This window comes from Argopecten irradians, chromosome 16 (assembly GCF_041381155.1).
Source record: "Argopecten irradians isolate NY chromosome 16, Ai_NY, whole genome shotgun sequence".
Taxonomy (NCBI): domain Eukaryota; kingdom Metazoa; phylum Mollusca; class Bivalvia; order Pectinida; family Pectinidae; genus Argopecten; species Argopecten irradians.
The window spans coordinates 27,040,760-27,054,224 of record NC_091149.1 but is presented as its reverse complement, the minus strand read 5'-3'; the positions used below and the strand labels follow the sequence as shown (position 1 = coordinate 27,054,224).

General features: G+C 37.3%; 1 protein-coding gene across 1 annotated transcript in view; it reads left to right on the top strand.

The window, feature by feature from the left end:
• LOC138310887 (uncharacterized) overlaps positions 1–13,465 on the top strand; it is a 60,006-nt gene that overhangs the window by 34,300 nt on the left and 12,241 nt on the right. The gene's annotated exons all lie outside the window — the stretch shown is intronic.

Below are 13,465 nucleotides of genomic sequence, written 5' to 3'. Positions count from 1 at the left end.
ATAAATGGAATAAGGCTGAACATGATACACCCGAAAACCTTTTGTTCAAATGGATCTGATTAAAATACAGATCGTTATTATAATGTACAATGTTTGATAATTGAACAGAATGGTAATTGTGATCTTTATTTTAATCAGATTTATTTGAAGGATTATGGTGTACGATCGCTATTTCCCAATAAATCATTATAAGATTTAAAAAAAACCATGTATGGTGACTTGTACGCATTAGTTAAAACACGTAATCTATGTTCTGTAAAATTCTTGCCTTTATGTCTTATGAATGTTTAGATGGAAACATACGTATGAAGATATCATTTTAAAATTACTAAAAAGATTTGTTTTTGTTTGATTACGTTAAAGTCCTATTAACAGCCAGGTCATGTAAGGACGGCCTCTCATGTATGGGGTTTGTTGCGTATATGAAATGCCAGTTTGTGGTTTGGGAGACTGGGTATACATGTATTCGTGTTGTGTCTTTTTAAATAAGATAGTGTGAAAATGTAAAATGTAATTGTAGACTATATCTTTGCATCAAGGACTTATTGCCCTACACTGCAAATGCAGGTACATTGATTTTTGGTAGTACTGCAAAAATCATGCATTGCAAGTATTATAATTCTCAAGATGATAGTAAAATTTGATTTTTGTGGTGAATAACAAATTACAATCTCTTCTATGAAAAATACGACACATAAAACATAAAATGTTTTCCTTTTACCTGTACAGAGAAGAATTCGTATCATACATGTATGTAAAATATATTTACAGCTATGGGTAGTAGTTTACACCTACAAAAAACATAACATCTCTAATAGCTGTTCCAGTTTTAAGCTTTTTTATTTATCGAATATAATGGTTTGAAGTGGTTACATTTTACATGTTATCTAGAATTAATGTATTAACTACATGTTATGTAGAGAGGACACGGCGAGTACTGGGTGATAGAGTCGTATTTATCTAAAGTTGTTATCCTCATTTGATATATTACTGTGAGTTTTGCCGTTTTCTGATTGGTCTTGACCGCATGGACAGGTGTTGACAAAATGCAACGTCAACCTGCGATTGATGAAATCCTGTTCAGAGGTTGACATTGCAAATCCGGTTACCTGGCTATAAATAGGAACAGGGTATTTTTTCATGTCTTCCGTATTTTTGACCGATCAAAATAGAACATTGTCGATTCTCAGGCAGTATATATTCTAAACAATATGGCAGACGACACTGTATTGGAAATGGATAACAAACGTTTTGGTTCTGTTTCCGAGGATGATCTGAAGACTATACTTAAAAACATACATAGCAAGAATACCAAACATGCCATGGAGACTTAGATTTTGCGTGACTATTTATAAGAAAAGGGACATGTCCATGAGTTTAAATCCCTAGAACCATTGGATTTAGCAGGGAAGCTACGGAAGGTTTATGTGAAGGTTGGAAAAGAGGCAATATGTACGTGTACATGGTTAAAGATGAAGCTACAGAAAACCAACAGGACGATCTGAACACCGCGGATGGTCGTATGTATGCCAGGCTAGGTAAGTCAGGAAAATATGCGTAGCACGTTGACGTCAAGCATCATTTCATTAAATTTATGTTGTTAATATAGCTTTCATTTTATTTAGACAGTATTACTAAGACCTTTGAAAGTGAGACTATTTTTTCCAATTATTTAGGGTATGTCGTTACTCTTATATGTTCCAGACGATCATATGTGTCCAGTAAAGTCATTCATTCGTTACAAGAGGCATTGGAACCCAAAATGTACAAGTGTTAAAATTGATAATTTTGATGAGAATAACAGATACTATTTGTGTGGGCAACGCTATTCCAGACACACTTTAAAGTGATATATTTGTGTGTGGACACAATATTTCGGAAAGACATATCCTTGATATACTTGTAATCGCGCCCGGAACTTGGTGTGGTGTTCCCTATAAGGTGGTAGTTGGGAATAGTTACCGCCCTTGATGGAATACCGTGATGAAAAAAGGGTATTGTCAGCTTGGACGCAACGCGGGAAGCGGAAACAATGGGACGACGTAAGCGGATGGAGCGAATTACACTACAGTTAAGTGTGCTCAGTGATAACATGGACTAAATTGCTTCCATACATATGTAGAGAATGACTGATTTCGCATCATGGTATAGTGGTGAGGTGACATAGATAATTCACGAATGGAGATGTTACGAAGCGTGCGCGGGACGCGCTGAATCGTGGACGGTACACGGAGATGAACTCATGAACTGTGAAATCATAAGTGTCGTTGGTGCCCAACACATGGACTACATTATGGTATTTATCTATGTTTATGCTTATTAAATTGTTAAATGTATACCAAGGCCTATGTTGTCACTCAGCTCAGTTAAAGCACTGCTACCCAAGAAAAGATCCAAGAACATATAGAATTAACATTTTGTGAACGTTTGTGACAATTTGGGGGCTCGTCTGCTGACGAATTTGTTAAGTGAAATTTTGGCTTACAATTGTAACTGGGTAAAACGCTGAGCTATGTGAATAAAATTGGTTGTTGGTATTGTACGTGTAAATGAGCAATGCGTACTGAGTTTAGTGACAGTGTTTACATGTTCACTATTAATAGAGGTAAACATTAACAAAGCAATGTCGCTGTCTGAGATACTGCAACTCAATGTAGGAAGGGTTATGGAAATTAAATACTGTATAGTAGAAACATTCATGTGCTAAGTGTATTAGAGTAGGTCGGGTCTTGCATTGTAGTGAAACAGCGTTTGGTAGAGTAGTCGTAAATATCGGAATGCCGCGGGTATTCGGGATACCTCGAGTATCTGTGTGCGTCCGATAGGTAGTTGACAAATCTCGCCAGTCTTGAATCCAGCGCCAGCCAGTTTACACGTGCATTACGTAGCCCATATATGTTGATATATTAACTATGACTTGTATTGACTGTAGATGACCTGTATGTTTATGCCTGTACTCACTAAGAGCCACAGTTCCTGGTGAGTATACTTTCATTTTCAATGACCGTGTAGTTTCATGTGTGGCACTGCACGAGGTATTACAACATTATCGTCGTCGCAAATTACGGACCTGGCATTTTTGTCGAGTTTTAAAAGCACGTGCATTGTCGCCATTTGGATTTATTATGTGTCGCTGATAATTTTTGTGAAGTATACTGCTTTTGTTAATTTATTTCACTGTTTCGTTATTTTATAAATCGTGATATTTTAGGCTCATTTTTGTATATATGTTTTGCTGTTTTTGTGCGGAACATTTCGTTTGCATAACTTAATGTCTTGAGGCTATTTTTTGCGGGTTTTTTTAAAGAATATTTTTGCAAGGTTGTAAATGTCATTGTTTAACAATTTACTTTTTGTTCAGTGTTTACTTAATCAATTGTAATTTAGCCCTTACGATATTATATATTTGATATAAATGTTTGCTTACATAGCATTAAAAAAACCTTAACCATTTTGTTGAAATGTATTTTTTTTCAAAATTTTCTGATATTTCGTGAGGAATGGTAGTTTATCATTGATAAGTTATTTTTCGCATTGCTTTGTAATTTCGTGTGTTCCCTCTTTTGAATAACACGCTACTTCTTACCAAAATGACTGCCATATCAGAGTCTTTTCATAGGATAGGGGAGAATGTACATGTACTTGTGACTACGTGCCAAAGAAGATAATGAAGATTGTGGACTTTGAGCCTAACCTGACAATCAAAATGAGATGGATGGTGCAGAGGAAATACAGGTTTCAGCTCAGTGTTAGTGGGGAGGAGAGGCCAGATTCAGCTGATAGGATGAACACTATTCCTGTCATGGCTAGCACTACACCTTATTGAAATGACGTGATACCACAAGTCTCGCACTTATCCTAATCACCCATGACCATACCGGTGAGTAGCTATCCATTAATGAAAACTCCTCAGCAGACAACATCTATAAACCCAGGCACTTACAGCGGTAACCAGGGATACATGTATATGCCACAGAGACAGCACTTTCATAAAGTTCCACCTGGTATGTACCCGACTGACCCATTGAGCATGTATAGGCCTAATGGCGTGAATGGTGGATTACAAGCCCCATACATGTCACAAACACAACCAGGATACTCTCAGGTATACCAGATGTTCCTCTATGGATACTGGCCAGGTATGTACCCAAACAATGGTTACCCAACGCCTCAAACACCAGGATATCTGACACCTAGTCCACCGCCTGGATATACAGCACTGGTGCCTCAAGGTAAAGTTCTACCTCAAGGTAAAGTATTGCCTTAAGGCCATCTTGGGGAGCAAACCTATGATCACTTTCAAGGAAATCATCTAGATGTACATTCAGGACAACCCCGCGGTCATGTGCCAACTGAAGTTCAAATTGGAGTACACCCTCAATGTCAGCACCAAGGAAATCTTGAATCTGAAAACACAGGTCAGCCCTAAGATCAGTCTGAAGGTCAAATGACTTCTGAACAAGATCAAGTGCCATCCCAAGGTGAACTACCAACACACGGTCAGGTACTACAGAAATAACAACATGGAGAGCAGCCAGTGGACCTGACACAAGGTAAACTGGGGTACAAACCAAGAGATACACTCCAAGGTAAGCATGTAGACCAAACACAAGATGAACCTCATTGGGAATGATGTAATCAACTTGAGGGTCTTTTACAAGATCAGCCTCAGCCAGTACCAACACATGGACAGCAAGCCCCAGATGGGATTGACTCAGATTCTCTGAATGATACCCATTCAAAAGGTTTAAAGTTCAATGGTGACGATTACTGGGTTGGCTTTAATTACAAGTTCATGAGGTATGTTGTGGCAAGAAACTGGACCCATGAGATGAGAGACCAGCTATGTTGAAGCTTAGTAAGCAAAGCCAGCGATTTCTATGCTTCGGCAGTTCAGCATGACGGGAATCTTGGGTTCAACGCTCTGCTACAGAAGTTGGAGCCAAGGTCAGCAAGCAGCTTAAATCTTCTACAAGAGACAAGACACCAGCATCAGTTCATAGTAAGAACAACATGACTCCAAACATTGTGTCAAATTTTACTTTTAATTCCTGATGAATATTTTGGTCATCGCAGGTATTGTTTGCGGTTGTAACTACGGTAAGTAGGCTCCAAATATGTCTAAGAAGATCCGTCTAACATCAATTTTGTGGGAAAGGCACTTAGAGAAAATGCTCGAATTCGGGATTATCTAAGCAGAAGCATTATCTCTATAGTGTTAAAGCCAAAGACACCATGCCACCTTCGTAGATAATGGTATTGTAGAAAGCATACATTTCAAGAAATGAACCTTACAACAACACACCATTATTCTAGCTGGTTAGCAGAAGTCTTTGAACATATAATCTACGAAGCCACACTGTCAGATAGCTTCATGCCCCTGCATAGTGGTGAGCTGAAGCTTTTTTTCGTCATGATGTCTCATGTCAGTAATTATCATGTGCGGAGACATAATTTTAGTATATATGCAGATTGTCACAAGGTCAGAGGTCATATTCAATACTCCTTGATACAACATCAAACAGGCAATAACGTTGGGAACTCATACTTGGCTTCCGATGAAGGAGGAACATTAAAACGGGAAAATGTGTAGTGAAACTGGGTTTGTTCGAGTAGTCGAAATGCTGCGGGTATTCGAGATACCTTTGGCATCTGTGTGCGTCCGACAGCTAGTTGACAAATCTCGCCAGTCTTGAATCCAGCACCATCCAGTTTACACGTGAATTACGTAGCTTATATGTGTTGGCATATTGACTATGTCTTGTATTGACTGTAGATGACCTGTATGTTTATGCCTGTACTCGTCAAAAGCCACAGTTCCTGGTGAGTTTACTTTCATTACCAGTTAACGTGTAGTTTCATGTGTGGCATTGCACGAGGTTTCACAACAGTATTTTTAGAGACTGTTATTCTGTACAATAGTGTAAGAATAGATCGAGCACTATTTACAAATACGGGCTGTTATTCTATGCAATAAGTAATTTGGTTACTACATCACCATTGTTCTATATTTTAGTTGTAGATATACTACATTTTCGTAGGTATTTATAGATTGTTTTGACCTGTCGGAGAGGCTAAACACTATACTTAGGTACTTTGAGATATCACAAGACAGTTTTGTGAACATTTTTAAACTGTTGGCTAGAACAGTAAGTAACGAGTAGGCCGCAGTCACATAGAGTTATTCTATTGAAAATAAAATAATGAGATACTATTTTAGGTTAGATTCTCCTTCGGAATACATAGATAAATAGTTTGGAACTATTTAGTAAAACAAGAGTTTATTTTCGTTTATGGTTTTGTTGATAGGAATCACATTGTCACTTATAAAGTGTAAAAGTGCACTGGATATAGCTACTTGGTAAATGAGTACACTAAATTAAACAATTATTTGAAAGTGACGAGACATTGACATTTTGGAATATATTGTCAATTATTTCATGAGAATATAGCACCATTGATTTTATTGTCCATTTTTATGTGGCGTGATCAACTGGGAATAAAACGATGGATTACGAAAAATGGCTATCATATGGGGAAAGGTTAGGAATTAAAGATTAGCAGTTTGAAAAACTTATTGTCACGAAGGAGCAAGATTTCTTGGCGAGGGAAGAGAGAGCTCCTGACATATCTGAGGCGAAAGATGAGGCTGCAAGCAAGGATGCAGAGTCGGCTCGACAATTAGAGATTGAGACAGTCAAGATATAGGCGGATGTTGTGATGGCGAAACCTAAAGCGGAGGAAGTGCGTAGTGAGTTTACCAGAGCTAATACTAAGGACTCCAGGTCTAAGTCACTGAAGCCTAGGTTACCCAGATTTGATGAGCAGAAGGATGATTTAGATGCATTCTTACAGGTTTGAATAGTTTTCTTTATCAAAGGGTTGGTCCGAAGATACCTAGCTTGTAAGCCTGAGTCCTTTACTAACGAGGAAAGGTTTACAGGTTATTCTAGCATGCCGCCCACGCTTATCGATAAGTATGGAGATTTGAAAAAAGGCATTACTGAGACGTTACGACCTCACAGAGGAGGCATTTCGGAGAAAGGGAGAGACAGCTTTCCACTTTATAGCCCGACTTAACAGGTACTTAGAGAGATGGACAGACATGGCAGAGATTGAGGAATCTTATGAAGGATTGAAGGACTTGTTAGTTAGGGAACACTTCATTCAGACATGTTCTGCAGAAATGGCTGTGTTTCTGAGGGAACGACTTCCAAAGGATGTGGAGGAAACGACATGCTTGGCTGAACAGTACATGGAAGCACATGGTTGAGGCATTACTAAGAACATTAAGACCCCACATGACAACAAGGATAGACAAAACCATGCCAAAGGTCATTACCAAGAAAACCAGAAACACGCTAGTGACAGTACAAAGACTAGTAATGGTATGAAGTCAACCAGACGCTGTTTCATTTGTAACGGGGGAGGCCACATTAAAAGAGACCATTTACAATTGGGAAAATTTGCACTGTGGATAGTGTGAAACAGAAGTGAAACGGTAGTGAAGAAAGCAGCGTTATGGAAAACTATGGAATGAAAGACTGTGAAGGATAAGATGGATATTGACTTAAAGGGAATCGAGATTGCAATTAAGGAGGTTAGTGATGTATGGGACGACTGTACAAACATACAAGAACAGAAGGTTTCGAAGGCGCTGGGACGTTTACTTCCTGTCGATGACAGCGATATGCCCATTCAAGAAGGATACTTGGGAGAACACGAGGTTCAAGTCTTGACAGATACTGAATGAAGTACAGCTGCTGTTAGAGAAGACTTAGTCCAGCCTGACCAGCTTACCTCAAAGGAACACCCATGTGTGTTGACAGATGGAAACGGTGCGACGGTTCAAGATTGCTTAAGTTGTGGTGGATTCCTCATACTTCACTTGGGAGATTGAGGCTATGTGCATGAAGAACCCTATATATGACCATGTCATTGGAAACATAGATAGTTCGAGTCTAACAGCTAATGAGGACTGGAAACCGCTTAGTGAGAGGGCACAAGTGTCAGCTGTTATGACCAGATCACAAGCAAAAGACCATCTGAGAATTCAAAAAAGCCATAGATCGGATATCGACAAGTTTTCATTGGCCGGGGATTACAGGAGACGTTACACGATGTTGTCAGTCATGTTACAATTTGCCAAAAGACCATGCCAGAGGGAGGATTACTAAGGTAACACTAGGAGAGAAGATGTCTCTTATAGAGGAACCATATCAGGAGTGGCTGTGGACCTTATAGGACCGACACATCCTATCCCGGAGGACAAGAATCGGTATATATTGACTGTAGTAGAATACGCGACCACATACCCCGAGGCAATAGCCCTCCCTAGGATTGAAACTGAGAGGGTTGCTGAAGCTCTGCTCGGAATTTTCTGTCGTAATGGATTTCCGAAGGAGATTTTAAGTGATAGATGTTCACAGTTTACATCATAGCTTTTAGAGGAAGTCTGTAGGCAAGTATTTGTGAAACAACTGTTTACGACATCGTATAATCCAAAGTGCAAAGGTTTTTGCGAGCACATGAATGGCGTTCTCCAAATCATGCTGAAGAAAATGTGTCAGGAAAGACCCAAAGACTGGAATAGTTACTTACCAGCAGTACTGTTTGCTTATAGAGAAGTGCCACAGGCCAGCACAGGATTTGCGCCTTTTAAGTAATTGTATGAAAGGACAGTGAGAGGACCGATGCAAGCTCTAAAAAAAATATGGACAGAAGAGTTGGATGGAACCTCAGAGGTAAAAACAACATACAAACACGTTGCTTGATCTGAGGGATAAGTTAGAGGAAACATGAAAAATCGCAAGGGGGAGTCTAAGTTCTGCGCAGAAGACCTATAAACGACATTACGACAAAAAGATAATATATCGATATCTCGAAGTCGGCCATATAGTTCTCGTTTTGTTACCGACAGATTAAAACAAGTTGTTACTACAATGTAAAGGTCCATATAATGTAGTTGAAATAGTCAATAAAATGATTACCACGAGGACATCGGAGCTGTAGAGGATGAACACCTACTCGAGCTCGGATATATTACAGGAGTCGATACATATAAGGGCGTGGTTGTTATCGAGGAGTTAACGAAGGACCAGCGTAATCAAGTCACCAGGTTCTTGAGAGAGTTTAAGGATATCTTTACGGACACTCCATGTACGACTCATTTACAAGAACATTGCATAGAAATAACTAGCGACTCCATATTTGTGTAAAACCGTATCCTATTCCATACGCAAGGAGGTCAAGAAAATGATAAACATGGAGATTGTAGAGCAATCAACTTTCTCCTATAGTGCTCCCATTGTTATGGTAAAGAAAAACGGCAACACAAATCGTGTATGTGTTGTCTACCGTCGCCTAAACGCGATAACGAGATTTCACCCAGAACCCATGGATGATATGGAGAACATTCTTACAGGACTCCACAAAACTATTTTCTTTTCGAAACTGGATCTCCCGAAAGGATATTGGATATCTATAGTCTTGTCGAAGAATCTTCGCGACATATGACAGCATTTAGAACTGATGAAGGATATTATCAGTTCCGTAAGCTACCATTCAAGTTAGTGAACTATGGTGCAACCTTTAACCGGATGATGCGTAAAATGTTGGATGGAAGTAATCACAAACATGGAACGGACACATGGCTACTCTCAGAGGTTGAATAACTTGAATTCCAGTTTTTTTCCCTTTGGTCCGTGAATTTTATTTGACATATTTCTTGTTCCCTATGTCAATATGTTAATAGCAATTCCCTAATAATAGTCATATTGAAATATTCATCCTGTTGATTTCGTTAAATTGAAGTTCAGGCTTATTTGCGTTAAATGTCACGCTATGTAAAATTAAGTAATGTTGTATTTGACATCCGCAAAAAAATGTCTGTCATGGGTTGAATATACATGTAGGTATATTTTAACACACAAACTCCATAATTACTAATTACATATCTTGGTGTACTGTAAACGATGTTTTGTACAGTGCAGTATTTTTCATGTAAGCTGGATAACGCGGATACTTTTCTTTAAAATCTTGGCCCTCAATATAATATTTTCTATTTGCTACAAACAAGTCAATACAATATGTTCTAAGTAAGATGAACGAAAAATATACCAACATCGTTGTAAAATAATCATTAGCAATAAAAGTGGCCTACCGAAACAAAATATTTCCAAAGTTTTCAAAATACAACTAACACTAAACCTCACTTGTCCAGTAAGCAAAGTCTGAGAGAGCAAGTTGTCCTTTTTAACTACATTAGATATGTACCTGCCTTACTAAACTACATGTGCGGAGATGTTTTAGATCTCCTGGGTATTAACAAGTCGTTTAAATATTTTAATATTTGTGATCTTGAATGACAATCTGATTAAAATACAGATCCTTATTATCACTACGTTTGATAAGTATGTATTTTAATCAGATTGCTTGAATGAATGTCAATGTCATTCAGTTTAACAAATTGTGTAGGCCTTCATCCCGGCATGCTATTAGTCGAAGTCTACAACATTTGAAGAAGAAGTTGTTTAAATTGAAATATTGACGCCGGACAAACGGACGATTGACGCCGCACCACGGCAAAATCCCACCTGCTCTCGGGCAGGTGAGCTACCATAACCATCAACAAACCCCGTGAAATCGTTGTACAACACGTGGATTTTGCGACCAAATGACAGATATCGTATAAACCTATCACGTAGATGATGCTTCAGAACTGGAACCTTGATGTGATAATAATGAATCTCCTCACACCTATACTTATACTTATCAATCCCTGTTGGAGTAACACTACAGGTATCAACATTTGATAATTTTAATACTTAATACAATGTATGTATACAATGTTTTGATAAAGTACAAATAAAAGCTGAAAATGTTTTTGGCAGTACTGCCAGAAATAGTTGTATCCACTTTTACAGTACAGTGAGATGAGTACATAAGTCCAACTATGAAGCCAACTTTTTTTAAAATTTCATTTTTACTTTTTTGCAAGGTAAGTTTACACTCTAACATACATAACGCATTAAAACAAGATGTTTACGGTGTATGTACAGTGTATGACTTTTGAGTTGTAACTTCTGTTTATTAGGCATCATACATGCTACTCAGTTCATTTGGATGCTTTTTTTACAGCTTTATTCATCAAATTTGTTGGTTTTCATTAGATTCATGGAGAAAAAAGAAACAATGTCAAACTTTTCGCCCAGTTATGGCACTTGTAACTTTGATGCGATAATATTTCCGAATATATTAATACATGTGCTACAAATGTGTTTATTTTAGCGCAGTCAGACTTTAGAGCGATTGCGAAACAAATGCACAATTAGCTCGGATATGGATTAACGAAATTCATTGGTTAAATACGACAAAAATAAGTATGTTTACAGTATGTGAATGTTCAGTGTCAAATTAAGTTCGGTGAAATAAAAAACGGTGTATATCAGTTATACGTAGAACACTTCGCCATACCATACCTAGTATGTTACCGAGCCCCACGACGTGGACGTGGTTCTACTCGGGGCCCAAAATTTGGAATAGTTATACGCATCTGTGTTGTGGTTGACTTGTTTTACTTTCACGGTATTTTAAACTTTCAATCAAAGGTACAATTTGTATACGATTATTGAACAATGATAAATGATTGTATAACATACTCTTTCTTGAATGTATGATAAAGTTCTAGTGATACGTGTTACGTATCTGTCGCACTGATAATATTTACTCAGAAGAGTTCTGGAAAAATCATGTTATACACTACTGTAACATAGAAATAAAAAATGAACAGAAGTGAAGATGAAAGGTAATAATTCGGATTTTTTTATACAAAAATAAATATTGAACATAGGTAAGTGGATCCCACGTTTTAACGAAACGATATTGTAACATCGTTCTCGAAAGCACCACGTGACTACCGTAACTACACGCCGTCTTTCCAAACTCTCCAACTGTGATGTTGTGGGTTCTTAATCAGGGCATGTAGCTTCCATCTCGGTCATTATTAGATTATACCGGATCAATGTAGCATCATATTGACCTCAACAATGATTCATTATTGATAAGTAGGTTAAGAGAATGTGTTTTTATCATAACGTAAAACAAGCCAACCACAACAGGATTTGTATTATTAATTAATAACCGAATGTTTCTATTTTTGGAGCATTTTTGTAAGCGTTGAAATCCTACGATTTGATTCTCGATTTGAGCCAATCAGAATGTTTAGACAAAAATAATGAGTGTACATATAAATTCAGAGCAATACCAAGGGAAGAGATCATAAAAATCGACAAAAGAACAATAATAATTTATAATGGTAGCCAGAAACATGATCACATAGGATCCTAATGACTTTATGAGTAGGATAGTTACTTTATTAGGGTAAAGCGTGTGCACAGAAACTTGACAATAAACGAATTGGCCATTCAATATATAAAGTGCTATAAAATGAACAACTTCATAAAAATATTAATTCTACTATTGCCTAATATTCACTACTTGATTGCCAACGGCTCTGTCAAACTTTCAAATTTATACATTACCTTGGTACCTCTGTCAGTGTATTCGTACAGCTGATCCAAGAATGTTTCACCAACACTAATATATGTCATACTGAGTTGTTTGAAATGTATTCGTTTGTAGGAAAATAACATTTATTAATATATTGCCAAAATTAAGTTCGACTTAACTGTCTGGAATTAAGATTCATTTTAATTTGTTCATTTTGAACACAATTATTGATAAAAGCAGAAAGTATATACGGAATGGATATCAAGAAATCAATATCATAAAATGCTATGCATACTACTGTATACCAACGTTCGTGAAAATATCGCGTTATATATTATTGTGACGATTTTGCGATTTTCAGTTAAAATGATGTGTTATACTGGCAGTTAAAACCTTGTCGCGGTCATTGATTTTCGCGAGTCCTGATCAACATAAAAAAACGCGAAAATTAGTTGGTTTACAGTATATGTAATCCATTATACATTGTATCAACAAAAAGGTAAATATTTTGAATATATACGACCACAAAAAGGATAAATATCAATGATTCACACACTCTCTCTATATCTGTTTCTCAAATCCATCCATAACAGACACAAACAATGACAAAACACGCCACAGACATTACGTTACCAAGTGAACAAGACAAAACAAAAATAGTAACAGGTTTCGTAATTTTATAAATAGATGCAATAGAGATAGTATGATTTACCAAATCAAATATAAACTGTGATGAAATTAGTGTGGTTATGGTATTAATTGTAGTTTAAGTCAATATGATGTGGATATGTTTAATATGTGTTTTACCTGGAATTTCCATCGTGCATTCCATTCGTAATTTTCATTGATTTGTGGGAATACAATCTACAATTTGTCTAATCCGGACATCTGTATTTCAGGTCAACTGTAATGACATATCCTTCTTAATTTTAATAATTAAACCATGTATAATCTG